The sequence below is a fragment of the Saccopteryx bilineata genome, chromosome 4 (assembly GCF_036850765.1).
Source record: "Saccopteryx bilineata isolate mSacBil1 chromosome 4, mSacBil1_pri_phased_curated, whole genome shotgun sequence".
Lineage (NCBI taxonomy): Eukaryota > Metazoa > Chordata > Mammalia > Chiroptera > Emballonuridae > Saccopteryx > Saccopteryx bilineata.
Window position 1 is genome coordinate 66,476,750 of NC_089493.1, and position 17,459 is coordinate 66,494,208.

Below are 17,459 nucleotides of genomic sequence, written 5' to 3' on the forward strand. Positions count from 1 at the left end.
TCTCCGGCCCTGGACGGACGGGGCACCTGGAAGGCTGTGGGTAAGCCTGTTCCAGCCGCCACGGCCTGTGACAGGGAGAGAGCTGCGGCACCGCAGGGCGGGGCAGGGGGAGCAGTGGGCGGCCGAGGCCGGAGGGAGCCGGAGCCAGGCCCCAAGAAGGCGGGGGCCGCGCTGTGACCGGCCGGCGGCGGGCTCGGGGCGTGGTGTGGGCGGTGCCAGGCAGTCCAGAAGGGTTGTCCCGCCGCCCGGCTGTGCCAGCGCCTGGCTTCCTGGCTTGGGCCGCTCCGCCTCTCCGCGGCTGGCTCGGGTAAGGCGGGCGCCCCTGGGTTCCTCAGGCTCGTCGGCTCTCGGAGCCCGTGTGAACCGGCGGTTCCGACCCTGGGGCGGGGAGGGAACGAGCGCGCGGGTAGCAGTGGGTACAGCCTCTTCTTTTGCTCCAAGTTTTGCACGTGGAAAAACTGTTGTCCTGATGTCGCAGCAGTAGTGACCGAAGCCACGCATCTGTCAAGTCGGTCTTTTCGTGTGCGTGTGTGTGTGTGTGCGCGCGCGCGTGTGTGGTGGGGGAGGAGAGAATGGCGTGGGGCGAGGGCCTCAGTATTCTCCCCTGTGGTCCTGGGAGGAGCCGGCTCCCAGCGACCTCGAGACCCACCATCCCCTTAAGACAGTTCCCTGAGACTCAGAAATCAGACTTCTGTGGAACCCGCGTCCATTGAATTAATTCCAGATTGATTTCCGTAGCCAGGAAAACCGTCCCGTGGCCCTTAGAGCAGGTGTGATGGCTCGGGGCCGTCGTGTGAGGGGCGCCTGGAGAAAACTTTCTTCCAGCGCACCTGCAGGTTAGCCAGCAAAAAGAATGAGGACAGAGGAATATTGTCACTTGTAAAGTTGGACGAGGGACAGGAAAATCAAGGGATGTGTGTGTGTGTGTGTGGGGGGGGGATGTCTGCACTGAGGAAAACATGGTAAAGGAACATTGCCTTCAGCAACGGCTTCTTTCTTATTCGCCCTCATTCATTAGAACACATTTTTGGTACTAAAAATTCTCTAAGGTTTAAAGAGAAAGTTGCAGTACAGTGACCTTAACTTTTTCTTCCTCTTTCTCCCTGTTTTATCCTAAATGTGTTCAAGGTCACCTACTGGAGACTAAGTCACATGTTGGAAATACTTTTACCTGAAGAAAGGGTTTAGAAAGGGTTCTTTTCCTCACCTTTCCTATCTCTGTCCCCCACTTCCTCCCAGTCCTACCTTACAGGTGCTGTTACTCTCCACCTGGGGAGAAGACTGAAACCACTATTACCATGCAAATACTTGTGATTATTTCAGTCTTGTGACTTGTTCCTTAGTCTTGCTAAGTTCCTTCAATATTAAAATGCACCAATAGTGTTTCTTGTAAAAACAAACAACAACAACAAAAACCAAAGAGTTAAAGAGTTAGAAGAGAAAAAGAAACTGCCCATGAAATGGTCCAGTATTGTGATTAGCATTTTTTTAAACTGCAAAAATTGGGACTCTTGATTTCCAATATTTTCACCTCTTTTGGGGAAAGATATTTTAAAATTATAATATCAACAAAATATTAACCAAATATTGACTGTTAAGCCTCTCCCTGTGTGTGAAATCTCTAACTAATGAAATGAATGTCTTAGAAATCTGAGATTCTGGTTAACAGAGGCCGAATGCAATAGAAGCTCATTTAAGTTATAAAATAACTTCATGGAACCTTGACAATAATGATATTAGGAATATTTTAAGGTTTCATTATTTCTGCAGCCAAATGTCTTTGTATCTTGAAAATTCACTTATTCTTTCTGTTCTTTAATAGCTTTACAATATGTGGCATCTTTTACTAATAATTCTGTCAATGCATTATAAAGGACATTTTTCTGGAGCCCTGTTTTGAATGTATAGTTATTTTTTCCCGTTAATAATATTTTTTTATTTAGTTCTGCTCTAGACTGAATTGGGGGCAGAGAGAGAAAATAGGGGTCAGGACTAAAAGGATCTGTGCACCTCCTGACCTGTGGTGGCACAGTAGATAAGGTGTCCACCTGGAATGCTGAGGTCACCAGTTGAAACCCTGGGCTTGCCTGCTCAAGGCACATATGGGAGTTGATGCTTCCTGCTCCTTCCTTCCTTCTCTCTCTCTGTCTTTTTTTCTCTCTCTGTCACTTTTCTCAAAAATAAATAAATAAAATCTTTAAAAAAAAGAAAACTATCTGTACATGAGTTCTAGTACCAGGTCAGCTTTGAAGTCCTGGCAAGTTCTCAAATTAATTCTGAGGACCTGGCAAGTTTCTTAACTTTTATGTGTGCCATTTTTGTCTTCAAAATAAGGAGGTTGTTGTTGGTTTTACTATAGGACATTCAGATCGCTTTGAAGTTTTCTATAAAAGCCAAATCCTTATTTCTAGAGGTAAGTATCATGGCTCTAGAGAAGAATCTCTTCTAGAGTTTGGCTCTCATCTCCAGAGGGTGTCCTAACATTCTGGGCACTGCCCCTAACCTGCTAAGTAAGCAGTGTTGTGCTGTGGTTAAGAGCCTGAGTTTTGGAGACTAATAGATCTCTCCATTTTCTAGCTCTGACCTTGGGCATATATTCTCCAAGCCTCATTTTCAAGTTTAGAATAAAAGTAATAATAATGGTTAGGGTCATGAAGATCAAATGAAGTGATGTTAATAATATAAGTAGCGTAGTGTCTGTAACTTAATAAATGGTAATGTTAGAAAACAAAATTCAATTGTGTAAATTTAAGGTTCTAATTGGTGTTGTTAAGAGATTAATGAATGGGTCAGCATCCCATCTAGCAACAAGGAGTGCTCTTAAAGGTTGTACAAAATGCAAGGTCTTTATTTATTTTTATTTTTATTTTTTGTATTTTTTTCTGAAGTTGGAAACGGAGAGGCAGTCAGACAGACTCCTGCATGCGCCCTATCAGGATCCACCCGGCATGCCCACCAGGGGGCGATGCTTTGCCCATCTGGGGTGTCGCTCTGTTGCAACCAGAGCCATTCTAGTGCCTGAGGCAGAGGCCATAGAGCCATCTCCAGCGCCCGGGCCAACTTTGCTCCAAAGGAGCCCTGGCTGCGGGAGTGGAAGAGAGAGACAGAGAGGAAGGAGAGGGGGAGGGGTGAAGAAGCAGATGGGCGCTTCTCCTGTGTGCCCTGGCCTGGAATCGAACCCGGGACTCCTGCACGCCAGACTGACAGTCTACCACTGAGCCAACCGGCCAGGGCCTAATGCAAGTTCTTTATGCGAAGAAAGGTAAGGCAGGGAAGTTATTAACAAATGAACAAAAAGTTTTATTCTTAAGCAAGAACAACTTTTCTTGGGAAAAAGGTTTTTATCATGCAAATGAACCCTTTCTGTGGGGTAGGGGGGAATGGAGAGGGCCCACATAACAGATTACCTCATTGGTGTTAACTAGAAAATTGCAGACTGATTAAAATTATGTTTCTGGGAGTGTTGAAACTGCAATTAGATCAAGTATTAACTCTAAGGTTGGTATTATGGGTTTTAGCATGAGTGATGCCATTTTGGGCCTGTGGTTTTCTTTTTCACAGTAGGAATTGTTTGTTTTCAACAGTAACCCCTCTCTTCTTTTTCTTTTACAAGATGATATTTAACCTGAAAAAATGTCAAGTCCTTTGTATGGGTGTTTAAAAAATATGTAAGTGCTGGATGAGGAAGTTGTAATTAATTTAATTAATCAACCTTTTGGTTAATTGACTGTATGTTTCCTCTGAGTCAGGAGTGAGTTGTGAAGACCCAGCAAACTGATGCTTTTTCTACATCTATCCTTTGCCTTTTGTGTAGACCTCAGAGCTACAGTCAAGATGGTCATTTACAAACTGATTTGCCTCAGGGAAGAACAAAGAAGAGGCAATTCTTGGAGCCATATCATATTTATTCATAACTAAAACATTGTTTGACTTTTCTGTTAGAATTTTTTAACCTTTTGGTATATGTGAAGCTACCTGACAGCAGAAAATAAAGAAAAAAAGGCCTTGTTCCTGCCCTCTAAGCATTCATACTATAGTTCAGGTACTAGAGAGAAAGAATTAGAGCAGTGATATGAGCTCTGATAAAGGTAGAAAAAGGAAAGTTGAGAGTTGAGAAGTTCTACATATCAACCAGGGGAGGCTCAGAGTGTCACATGAAAGGGACCAGGATTTAGATGGGTCTGCCCTGCAGGGTCTGGAATGTCTAAATCATTTGATCCTAAGCTTCCTTGGTTAGGGAAAATAAGACTTTTCAATTTATGAGCTGGTTGAAAATTTCTCAGCCCTATTTAACTATGTGTCTCAGTTTCCCCAGTCTACTTGCCAAGGAATTTTCCTAGCTTTTTACTATCCTGTCTCAAAAGGAGTTAAAGTTTAGTTCCAGCTCTGAAGATTCTGTTACCAGACTGAACCAGGTCCAATCACTCAGTAGTTGCTGGCCAAAAAACAACTCCAAGAAGATTTTATAAGGAAAGTATTGCATTGTGAGCTAGAAGACAATGTGTGTGTGTGTGTGTGTGTGTGTGTGTGTGTGTGTGTGTGTGTGTGTGATTGGTTTGACCCCAAAGGATTGGATTTATGTTTATTCAGGGAAATTCATGCATAAACATTGAGGTGAGCGTCCCCATCACATATATAAGTGTGGACATTCCTGTACATGCTCAGTTAGAAAACATTGCACATTTAAATATAGCCAATCAATAATTTCCTTACTTTGCTTCCTCCTTTTCTCTATTAAATCTCTCCCTTGAGCTCATCCTGTAGGTGGAGCACTTCTAACCTCTTCCAGTTTGATGCTGCCTGATTCAAATCTATTTTTGCTCAAATAAACTCTTATCTTTTAACAGTCCATTACCACCTTTTTATGTTAAGAACTATAATGGATAAATAATTTCAAGACTATGAAAATATAAAGACTGCCTGTAGAGACCTGGTTAGAGTCTAAGCTATCTTAAATATTTTAACTGTGGATGTAAATTACCAGCTGAATATTGTAGTAATTAAAGTTCTTTTTGAGAAGCCCTCCTTGATCTTCCCAGACGGGGTTAGAACCTCGCATAAGTGTTCCATATATGTTGCAAGAATCATGCCTCAACCCTTCTCACTGTGGTGATGGTGGTTCTATGGTCCTGTCAGCATTGTGGGCCAGGAACTGGGGCCTTCCTCTCAGTCTCAAGGGGGTGACCAGAGTCAGACACACAGTACATGCTTTGTAAATACTTGCTAAGTGTAAATACTTGCTTTGTAAATACTACTTTTGAAACCACTGTTAAAACAAAATTCATTTATTTTCTGTAGCACATTTTATAATTTTTCCTCTCTTTTAAATGTGACAAACTGCTACTTTTACATGTTTGCTTTTGAAAAGTACAGTGTATTCAACAGCAATCACTATTTAGTGACTGAAAATAAATTTTAATAGCATTATATATCCTTTTTTGTTTGTTTGTTTTTTAGTTAAGAGAAACAGTGATTGTGATTAATAATACCCCATCATGTCTCATGGGCATACAGACACTTACTTTCTAATCTTCTTGAGGCACTGGGGGGTGAGCATTTGAATCATCCTTTTTTTTATGTGCATTTTGATTTCCTATTGAACAATAAATACAAAAAGGAAGAACTCTTTTCTTTTCTTCTTTTTGTGAGATCGCAGATATAAACCAAGTCAGAGCAACTCTCTTGAATAGCTAATGTCTGTCTCCTGAAGGAGAAAATTATTTTCTGCCCTCCGTGTTCATATGTCTAGAACATGTGTTCTGAGTAGCTGCTTTTCACTGCCTCTTTTTCCAGTTGAAGTGCAACATAAACTATTTTAATTAATATTGTGTCACCAAAAGGGATTGAAATAGCCAATTGAATTCTACCAAAATAGAGTCTTTTGATGAAAACATATCTTTATTGATTGTGGATGAAGAAAATCATTCTTAAAATGAAATCCAGAGAAAAATCGTATCCCTCAGAGAAAATTTTCTGAGTGGCAGGCCGAGATTAACATCATAAAATTGAATTTGTGCTGCAAGCCTTTGATATAATCAGCAGCTGGGAGATGCTGTTGCCCTCGCTGTGCTCCCTCTGATTCTGGTGAATTATTGTGTGGAATGAAATAAGTGTTTCTGCTGTCCCTCCTCCAAGAAATACAAACAAGGCATTACTAGGTAGTTTTTTGCTAGTTAAAATGGCTTGGATCGATTCCAGACCTTTCAAGTTCACATATACCCATGACCTATGGGAGTTGGGCATTTATTTGTGCCCCAGGGACAGAATTTCTTGATACCACTGGATAGTGACTTTGGTCAGTAGAAACTAGAGTAGAGAAAAGTGAAGTCCCTCTTGCCAGGGACTTTTTTTTGTAACATAAGCAGAGATCAGTACATATCAGAAAATACTACATTTGCCTGGTTTCTGTTGGCTTCTCTTAACATTCATTGCATTGAAGTCGCAGTGTAGAAATCTCACCTTGTACTGTGAGTCTTGCTCCATGGCACTGGTGTTACTGTGGGCCTTTTTGCCATTTTGTATTAAGTCCTGATGGTTTGAAAACACTCTTGCCCATGCATGCATGTCTACATGTGTAATGAATAGGTTTTAGAGATTAAGTAGAGAATATCTACTTTTACATATACCCTCAGAGTAAAGAGTGATTTGGCATCTTAACCACCACTGTGGTTGAACCTCAGTTGTTTTTGTTTTGTTTTGTTTTTAAAAATAGAGAAATAGGTGAACTGGCTTGTCTGTGAACAGGAACTGTAAACTATGAGCAGTGAGTGATGTCATCACTGTGTATTTTCACTCTCAAACCCTTTGAGAACTGGGAAGGATGGTGCTTGAAGTCAGAAAGATCTAAGATGTTACCCAAGCCAAGAGACTTAGATTTACCAAGCCCCCTTTCCTAATAATACCAACAGTGCATGCACTATTAAATGAGATAATACACGGTAACGTTCCCAGCACATCTGAAATGCCCATGATTCTAGTTACCATTCAGTGAAACACTTGTAGAATTGGATTTATAACACTATGTCTTAAGACTAGAAAAAAGGGAAAGGACAATTAAAGTAGAAGGTGAGGATGTGTTCTGAAATAATAAAAGTGGAAGGAGCCAGGATTAGGGAAAAGGCTGTAGAGGTAAGATAATATCAAAAGGAGCTAGGACTTGCCTTTGATCATGACAGACAATCCATAAAGATGAGAATGGTTGCAAATAGCTCACTTGCTCTGTCTTGAATTGATGTTAGAATGAGTTGGAAGTATCTTTTTTAAAAATTGACTATTCCAGTAAGGCTTTTAAGTTCTATTGGATTATGACTCTCAAGTCCTAGCTCTCTTCTTAATATTCTTTCCAAACTATCACATAATTCTACATCCATAGCTTTCTTGATGTATATATGTGTGTTTTTTAAGATTTTATTTATTTATTTTAGAGAGAGAGAAATAGCGGGGCATGAGCTCATAGTAGTTGCTTCTTATATACCTCAATTAGGCAAGCTTGGGTTTTGAACCAGCGACATCAGCATTCCAGGTCAATGTTTTATCCACTGTGCCACCACAGGTCAAGTTACATAAATCTGTTTTGGCCAAGCTTCTGTTAGTATCCTAGTGAGAGGGTGGGTTTAAAGGCTTTCTTAGCAGAGATATCCTTGTTTTGTGGGCAGTCAGAAAGTACTCTAGTCACAGGCATTAGGGTAGTTTCTCCAAATAGGAATGTCTACATAAGTCTACATTTCTGCCTCTGGAAGTGACTTCCATGTTTATTCTGAGAGGAAAGGAGAATTATCATAATTACAACGGCTCATGGAAAAACAGAATATTTTTAAGAGGGAAGCGTCAGTGTAAGGGATATGCCATTGGCAACATTGAGAATGAAGTGAGCTTTTCTCTTATTCCTTAGAAATACTCATTGCATCCTACTCTGCATCAATTATTTATATATTTATGACTTGATTTATAGATTATGAATTCCTAGAGGTTAGAAACCTGTGTTTTCTCATCTTTTTAAAATTGGGGCTTTTAATACAAACCTGTTGAATGAATAAATGAATAATTAAAAAAAACAGGGAACCTATAATGTGGGTAGAAAGGAGATTTATTACACAAAGTAGAGAACAGAATTTACTGTATGACTAATTATGTGATTCAGACTAAAATTTAAATATATGTTTCAAGAATTGGTACATGCATGAAGCCGTGCATTCTTACTAGGGAGAATCAAAATCGGCCAGATGGTGTATTAGGTTACTAGGGCTGCCAAGACACACACACTGTCACAAACTGACTGGCTTAAGTGACAGAAGTTTATTACCTCACTGTTTCAGAGGTGAGGTGTTTGAAATCAAGGTGTCTCCAAAGTCAGGGTGTCAGCATAGTTGCTTCCTTGTGAGGACTGTGAGGAGGAATCTGTGCCATGCCTGCCCCCAGCTTCTGGAGGTTTGCTGGCAATATTTGGCGTTACTTGGCTTGTAGAAGTATCATCCTAACTCTGCCTTCATCTTCACATGGCTTTCTCCCTGAGTGTGTCTTTCTCCCAGTATCCCTGTTTTATATGGACACCAGTCATATTGAATTAAGGACCACCCTAATTCAGTATGACCTCATTTTTATTTAGTGAATTCTATCTACAATAACTCTCTTTACAAATAAACTCACATTTTGAAGATCTGGGGGTTAGGACTTCAACCTATGAATTTTGGAGTAGGCTCAATTCAACCCATAACTGATGAGAAGGTGGTAGGTTTTGTTCTACTTTACCAATTTGGTACCTATATAGTTTTATCATCATCTCCCCTGCTTAACTCATTAGTAGATGGAATCAACTGTAAATTATGAATAATAAAATGAAGGATTATAAATGACAAGTGTTCTACTTATTGTACTACTTATCAGGAATTATACACAGATTTTGAGATTTAAGAAACCTGCCAGGCCCTGGCAGGTTGGCTCAGCGGTAGAGCGTTGGCCTGGCGTGCGGGGGACCCAGGTTCGATTCCCGGTCAGGGCACATAGGAGAAGCGCCCATTTGCTTCTCCACCCCCCCCTTCCTCTCTGTCTCTCTCTTCCCCTCCCACAGCCAAGGCTCCATTGGAGCAAAGATGGCCCAGGCGCTGAGGATAGCTCCTTGGCCTCTGCCCCAGGCGCTAGAGTGGCTCTGGTCGTGGCAGAGCGACGCCCCGGAGGGGCAGAGCATCGCCCCCTGGTGGGCAGAGCATCGCCCCTGGAGGGCGTGCCGGGTGGATCCCGGTCGGGTGCATGCAGGAGTCTGTCTGACTGTCTCTCCCCGTTTCCAGCTTCAGAAAAATACAAAAAAAAAAAAAAAAAAAAAAAAAAAAAAAAAGAAACCTGCCAATAATAGCAGTTAACATTTATTGAATGCTTACTACCCAAAGATTTCTCTCAATTATCCTACTTTGATATCAACTCTTAGATTGATATAATTATTTATTTATTTATATTTTATTTATGAGAAATCCAGCATGCATCTGTACAGTAACTTACCCAAGGACAAAAAGTAGTAAAATCGGCATTTCAATTCAGGCTGATGATCTCTAGGGCCTCACCACTGGGTTCCATACTTTCTTCTTAGTCTTATTACAGGAAAATAAGGTAGAGGTTATTCCCATTTTGTGGATGAGTAAAATAAAGTCGGGAGTAATAAGGAACTTGCTGAGTCACAATATGAGCAAGTGTATCACATTTAATGTTATCTCCCTGGGGAAATTCTTCTCATACTGGATTTCAAACTCTACCTATGTTTTTTTCCCCAAATACTTACATTTACCTTACATGACATTGATTACATGTGTGGTGACTCAGGTCACACCTATCTTCTTAGACACTGGTGAGCTCTTTGAGGTTTGTGACTGTCTTTGTCTTTCAGGTCCACATCCTAGAATTTTTCATAATCTGTAGTACATAGTAGGTACTCAAATATTGTGTTTTTTTTTAATTATTAATTTTAGAGAAGAGAGAGAGAGAGAGAGAGAAATAGAGAAGGGGGAGAAGAGCAGGAAGCGTCAACTCCCATATGTACCTTAACTGGGCAAGCCCAGGGTTTTGAACCGGTGACCTCAGCGATCCAGGTCGACGTTTGATCCACTGCGCCACCACAGGCCAGGCTAAATATTTGTTAACTAAATGTATTAAGGTAAAGGCAAGGCAACCAAGGAAGAGAGAGACCAAATGAAGATACAAGAAATAGAGTTAATAAAAGGAGTGATAGAAGATAGATTTAGGGTAAAGATAAAAAATGTTATAGAAGATTAGTATAGCTATCTTACAAAAATAAGCTAAAAATAAGGAAAAGATACAGAAGGTTGAAATGATGAGAGGAAATTCACTTATGTCTAAATGCCAGGATTTCTTGGTTAGATGGAAGGAAGAATCAACAACTAAGAGTGCTTGGGTACAAGGAATTGTCTGGGTTTGGGTGAGGTTTTGAAAATGTAGAGGAAAAGAATTCAGTATGGGAATGGATTAGCAACATGTTCCCCAGTATGATTTTAGTTAGTACACAGAAAACTTGTATCACAAGTTGTTTTAATCTGTGTTCTGAAAAAAAAATCTAACAGTATATTATATTGCTTAGTTTTATGGATATTAATAATTGAAATAATTCTAAAGAGACTTTTCAATAATTTAATTTGTTCTTAAACAACTTAAACAACTTAATTTAGCCTGATTAGTGGTGGCACAGTGGATTGAGCATCTGCCCAGGATGCTGAGGATCCCTGTTCCAAACCCAAGGTTTGCCAGCTAGAGTCCTGGCTCGCCAGCTTGAGCACAGGATCATCAACATGATCCCAAGGTTGCTGGCTAGAGCCCAAAGGTTGGCCCTGGCCAATTGGCTCAGTGGTAGAGCGTCGGCCTGGCGTGCAGAAGTCCCGGGTTTGATTCCCGACCAGGGCACACAGGAGAAGCGCCCATCTGCTTCTCCACCCCTCCCCCTCTCCTTCCTCTCTGTCTCTCTCTTCCCCTCCCGCAGCCAAGGCTCCATTGGAGCAAAGATGGCCCGGGCGCTGGGGATGGCTCCTTGGTCTCTGCCCCAGGCAACAGAGCATCGCCCCCTGGTGGGCAGAGCTTTGCCCCTGGTGGGCGTGCCGGGTGGATCCTGGTCGGGCGCATGCAGGAGTCTGTCTGACTGTGTCTTCCCATTTCCAGCTTCAGAAAAATACAAAAAAAGAAAAAAAAAAGGTCACTGGCTTGAAATCCAAGGTCGCTGGCTTGAAGCCCAAGGTCACTGGCTTGAGCATGGGGTCACTGGCTTGGCTTGAGTTCCCCTGTCAAAGCACAAATGAGAAGCAATCAATAAACAACTAAAAGTGAAGCTAGTACAAGTTGATGCTTCTCATCTCTCCCCCTGCCCCCTTCTTGTCTCTCTCTCTTAAAAAAAAAAAAATAAGTGTACCTTATTCATGGTAATGCAGGTGGTTGAGGCCAGGCAGGTTCTCACTGAATTCGGGCAGACAGTAGAGGAACTGCGGAGCCGGAAAGCTTCAGGCCATACCCGGTTATTGGAGGCTCGCAAAGACAGGAGAACAAATAAATAACAAAAAGAAACAACACATGGAAAAGAACTAATAAACAAAGGAAAATCTATCTGCAGTAAGGACAAGGAAGCAGGGACAACCTCACCTCATGGTGGTGGCGGGAGAGCAATCTGGGAGAATCGTCGCCCCGGGCAAGCACCAGCAGCCTTGCATAGACCACACACACGTGGCGCTGCCCTGCACCCATGCACCAATCAGGCAAAATGCTTTAGTAGTAAATCTGTGAGCAAGCCTAACACAGCCATTTTCCCCCAATTCACCAAGTTGTTAAAAATTGTTCAATTTAATACTTAATTTAAAATCCTATATGAGGCAAATAGTTTTGCAAATTATACTTAAGTGTGGCAAAAAAAAAAAAATCACCCACCCAAGATTGAAAATAAGTTTTATAGAATTCATGAAAAATGTTTTCTCTAATAGCAGGAATACTAAGTTAAAACTTATCATAAGATAACTCACTGTAAATATGTACTTTGAGGTCAGGGACTGTGTTTTCTGTTCTTTGTGTTCTCTGCAGCCCAACCCACCTCCTTCAATACATTTGGTTTTCAATAAATATTTGTTGGATTTTCTTAAAGAATAGACTAGAATAGTGATATTTTGTTCATGTTACATACCTCTAAGTTATAAAAAAAAAAGGATTTTGTAAAATTCAGCATGGTTTATATAGAACAGAGGTCCCCAAACTACGGCCCACAGGCCGCATGTGGCCCACTGAGGCCATTTATCCGGCCCCCGCTGCACTTCTGGAAGGAGCACCTCTTTCATTGGTGGTCAGTGAGAGGAGCATAGTTCTCATTGAAATACTGGTCAGTTTGTTGATTTAAATTTACTTGCTCTTTATTTTAAATATTGTATTTGTTCCCGTTTTGTTTTTTTACTTTAAAATAAGATATGTGCAGTGTGCATAGGGATTTGTTCATAGTTTTTTTTATAGTACGGCCCTCCAACAGTCTGAGGGACAGTGAACTGGCCCCCTGTGTAAAAAGTTTGGGGACCCCTGATATAGAATATACTAAAAGAAAGTCTATCTACTTCTTAAAGCCTATAACTAAGGTATTAGAAATGGATTAGAAGTCTATTAAGTTGTTCACTGTTTGACTATAAATGAAGGAGCCACCTAGAGAGAATTGAGTTGCCCTTGTATTTCTTTAACCACCCTAATACTATCTCTTTGACAAGGACTGTAAATGAAACACACTTGGTATTAATTTGGCTGTGTGATCTTTGTTGCATTGCAACTTAATGTACAAGAAGGTGACATTTGTAGGTAATTTAGTACTTTGTGAAAACCTTTCTCACAAGGCTAGGATTGCTGAGAATTGTGATGGAAGCTTCATCTATACAGTGAAAGGGATTGTGGTTTCTTGGTTGTTCTGTTTTATGAATGTTCCAGATCATGGGTGTTTGAAATTTACAAGATTAATTTGCGTATCTGTTTAACTTTTCACTTAGTACCTGGGTTATTTTACTTACCAAAGTATTTCCTGACCTAAAATACATTACTTTCTAGAGATTCTTAAGAATCAGGTAATCAAATCACTCAATAAAATTTTTGAAGGAGTATGGCTTTGATACTGGTTAAGGTTAATTGTGAAATAGTCATGCTTCACTGGGCAGACCTGGTGGAATTTTATGTGTAATTCAAATATGCCTTGGGCAGCCTTTGACTGTAGAAACTTTAGGGTTTTGTTTGCTTGTTTGCTTTCCTTTTTCTAAGGAGTGATCTGATTAAATAAGTTCTTTTGCTTCCTGAGCATCTGCAAACAACTCTTGGGGCATAGGGGTTCCATCTGCTGAGAACACCCCAGCTGTGCACGGAACCCTGAGGCTGCCTGCTCCATATTCCCTCTGCGGTCCCAGTAGCCCTCACTCTGGCCTACCCTAACGCCCCCATACCTTCTCTCCAGCTGTGCACGGAACCCTGAGGCTGCCTGCTTCATGTTTCCCTGCGGCCCCAGTAGCCCTCACTCTGGCCTACCCTAACGCCCCCATACCTTCTCTCCAGCTGTGCACGGAACCCTGAGGCTGCCTGCTCCATATTCCCTCTGCGGTCCCAGTAGCCCTCACTCTGGCCTACCCTAACGCCCCCATACCTTCTCTCCAGCTGTGCACGGAACCCTGAGGCTGCCTGCTTCATGTTCCCCTGCGGTCCCAGTAGCCCTCACTCTGGCCTACCCTAACTCCCACATACCTTCTCTGCAGCTGTGCATGGAACCCTGAGGCTGCCTGCTTCATGTTCCCCTGTGGTCCCAGTAGCCCTCGCTCTGGCCTACCCTAACGCCCCCATACCTTCTCTCCAGCTGTGCACGGAACCCTGAGGCTGCCTGCTTCATGTTCCCCTGCGGTCCCAGTAGCCCTCACTCTGGCCTACCCTAACGCCCACATACCTTCTCTCCAGCTGTGCACGGAACCCTGAGGCTGCCTGCTCCATATTCCCCTGCGGTCCCAGTAGCCCTCACTCTGGCCTACCCTAACGCCCACATACCTTCTCTCCAGCTGTGCACAGAACCCTGAGGCTGCCTGCTTCATGTTCCCCTGTGGTCCCAGTAGCCCTCGCTCTGGCCTACCCTAACGCCCCCATACCTTCTCTCCAGCTCTCTTCTATTCCTTTTCCTTCCCAAAGTCATCTCTGCCCTCTCCCAATTTATTGCCACTTAGGCTAGCTAACTTTGTGACATCATGCAAACTCTGATCTCCACTTTCTCTGTTTTATTTTTTTAACTTTATGAGGTGTAATTTACATATAATAAACTTCACCCATTTAAAGTGTACAGTTTGACAAATTTTAACATTCCACACTCTTTTAATCTAAACTCTAAATTTAGAAACAAACTCTTTCCGGGCTCTACATGCCCAAATTATTTTTTGTGAAAGAAAGAACATGAGGTCATTTATTTGTGTACTTCACAACATCCAGGTATAAATTTTGAAGAAGTAGTAAGATTTCTCACCACTTAGGAGATGGAATTGCAAAAGGTCACACAACTCTAAGTAGGAGATCTGATATTTCAACTCAGGTTTGTTTGTTTTTTTAAAGTTTTTTTTTTAATAGTTATTTTTTAGTTTTTATTTCTTCATTTTTAGAAAGACAGGAGAGAGAGAGAGAAAGAAGAGCAGGAAGTATCAACTCCCGTATGTGCCTTGACCAGGCAAGCCCAGGGTTTCGAACTGGCAAACTCAGTGTTCCAGGTCAACTCTATATCTACTGCGCCACCACAGATCTGGCTGTTTTTATTTCAAAGCTTATATTATTAACTACTAGGCTATTTTTACTTTCCTCACAGGTGTGACTTTGTTCAGGAAGTTATTGTGATGCATGGTCACTGAGGTCTTCATCCACTGTATTTTTTATTTGGCTTTCTTCAGTCAAGGGTTTTGAAATTTGTCTCTTTGAGGCTGGTAGGCAGAGACTCCATGTCTGGGTACATCCTTGAAGAAAGCTACTTATGACAAGGTGAACAATTTCAATGTCCAGTAGACACCAGCTCCTAACCACTCATTTTTCTGTTGGCGCCACGTAAGTCAGAAAGATAAAAACAAATTAGTACAGGGAAGAAGATGAAGTTGAGAAGGAGGATAGGGGCTGTCATGAGTGGCATGTTGTCTTTTCTTGTACTTGCCAGATAGTGTATTTATGTAGCAAGTGTTAGCCCAGTTTTTAAAGGCAAAAGAGGCTATATTGGAGCCTAAAGGCACAGCAAGTTTTATTGTTGTTTTGCTTGACTTTTTGGTTTTTTGTTTATTTTGTTTAGAAAATAAATTTTAAAGGAACTACCAACATAGCTAAGATTTTTGCTTAGCAGATTACTAAGACTTTCTGGTGGAGAAGTCTGGGTTGACTTTATCATGGTGTATGGGTGACAACCTCGTTCTAATTCTTGCTCAGCCACTCTCTTTCTGAGTTACTTTGGTCAAGTAACCAACTTTCATGGGCCTGCATTCTTTCATTTGTAGAAGAGGGGAAAGGTTGATAGAAATCTTCAAGCCTCTATAGCCCAGGGTTGCCAGTGGCCCTAGGATACTTGCAGGAAACCCAGTTCAATTCGGATTTCAAATAAACAGTAAATAATTTTTTATGCGCATGCTCCATGCAATAGACAATAATTTTCTCGTGTGTCAAATATCACACATGGACATATACAAGCACAATATTTCTTAGGACAACTTATACTTGGCTAAATATACTCTTTTCTTTTTGATTTTTAAGCTGTCTATTCCAAAAGGGGGGGAGTTGACTAAGTACATGAACTTTTTAAGTTGGGTTAGAATTAAATGTGAGTCATTTAAGCCCTTTCAGCTTCAATTTTTCTCAATACCTACCTCAGGGTATTATGGGGTGAAATGAGTGCATGCATATTATGTAGAACACAGAACAGTATTCAGTAAATTACTAATATTTTAATTTTAGCTCCCATATGTCATATGAAGTTATATAACTGGTATATAATTTATGTACATAGGTGTTCTACTTGTGGACTGAGAGCTTCTTGAAGGCCATGTGTCTTCTCAACCTGACAATTTACTGTAATATCTGGATAGGCTGTAGTCAAACATTTGTATAAAAATTATTCGAGAGTCACTTGAGAATACAGTTTGTATGTGTGTGTTTACATAATTATTTCAATATCTATACTGATTATATGATAAAACATTGATTACACAAGTTACAAAATACAATTTATCAATATCTAAGTGTTGCACTTGGTACTATGACTTAATACTTTGACTAGATCCAAATGAGATAAATTAATTTAACTTTTGTAATATACTCTGTAACAGTATCTCTGTCTGTGCAAGTGTTTCTTTTTTAATGTCCATTGCTTTTCCTAATGGAAGTGTTTATTTTAAATTGCCTTTAAATGGAACAGAAAAATCATTTAAGGGCCTGTAATCATGTCCAGAGTATTGCACTATGTCTGTTAGGTATGTACTAGCCATAGTTTTCTTCTTTTTTTTTTTTTTTCAGAGACAGAGAAAGAGTCAGAGAGAGGGATAGACAGGGACAGGCAGACAGGAACGGAGAGAGATGAGAAGAAGCATCAATCATTAGTTTTTTGTTGCGAAACCTTAGTTGTTCATTGATTGCTTTCTCATATGTGCCTTGACCACGGGCCTTCAGCAGACCGAGTAACCCTTGCTCAAGCCAGCAACCTTGGGCTCAAGCTGGAGAGCTTTTGCTTAAACCAGATGAGCCCGTGCTCAAGCTGGCAACCTCGGAATCTTGAAACTGGGTCTTTGTCATCCCAGCCCGACGCTCTATCCACTGCACCACTGCCTGGTAAGACCATAGTCTTGTTTTAGACATTGCAAAGTATCATTCAGGCACTCAAGCTTAAGATGTAATAATTATAAATTAAGGACTGTTATAGAGGTTTGTAATCTTTCCCCAAAGATTTTACAACTCATCTAGGCACATAGTTATTTGAAAGGGGGCAGTATGCTTCTGTCAGGGGCATAACATCCTCCTGCATAGCAAAGTTTCCCTTTAACTTAGAGATTCTACAATAGACTGTTTTGAAATTTATTTTTTAAAAGATTTTACTTATTGATTTTAGAGAAAGGATAGAAAGAGAGAAAGAGGGTAGAAAGTTGCTTCTCGTATGTGCCTTAACCAAGCAAGCCCAGGGTTTCAAAAAGGCGACCTCAGCACTCCAGGTTGATCTTTTATCCACTGTTCCACCACAGGTCAGGCAAGATTTATTTTTGATTAGAGATTCCTGGAAAATTGTACGAGGTCTCAGAACACATGGATTTACACTCTCTCGTATTGATAGTGATGCACTAAGTTTCAGATGTAACTTTAAATTTTGCTGCACTATAAAGAGAGAAAGAGCACCTTAGTAAAGTGACTTCTGAGATGTGCGTCCTTTTAATCAATGACTTATTTTCACTACAATTCGCTTAGTGACTCAC

General features: G+C 41.1%; 1 protein-coding gene across 3 annotated transcripts in view; it reads left to right on the top strand.

The window, feature by feature from the left end:
• The first annotated feature begins 241 nt into the window (after positions 1 to 241).
• Positions 242 to 17,459, top strand: part of WDR72 (WD repeat domain 72) — a 239,468-nt gene continuing 222,250 nt past the window's right edge. For all 3 annotated transcript variants that reach the window (XM_066276258.1, XM_066276259.1, XM_066276257.1), the window contains exon 1: positions 242 to 307. The gene's annotated coding sequence lies outside the window, so the exon portion shown is untranslated. The remainder of the gene's footprint in view (positions 308 to 17,459) is intronic.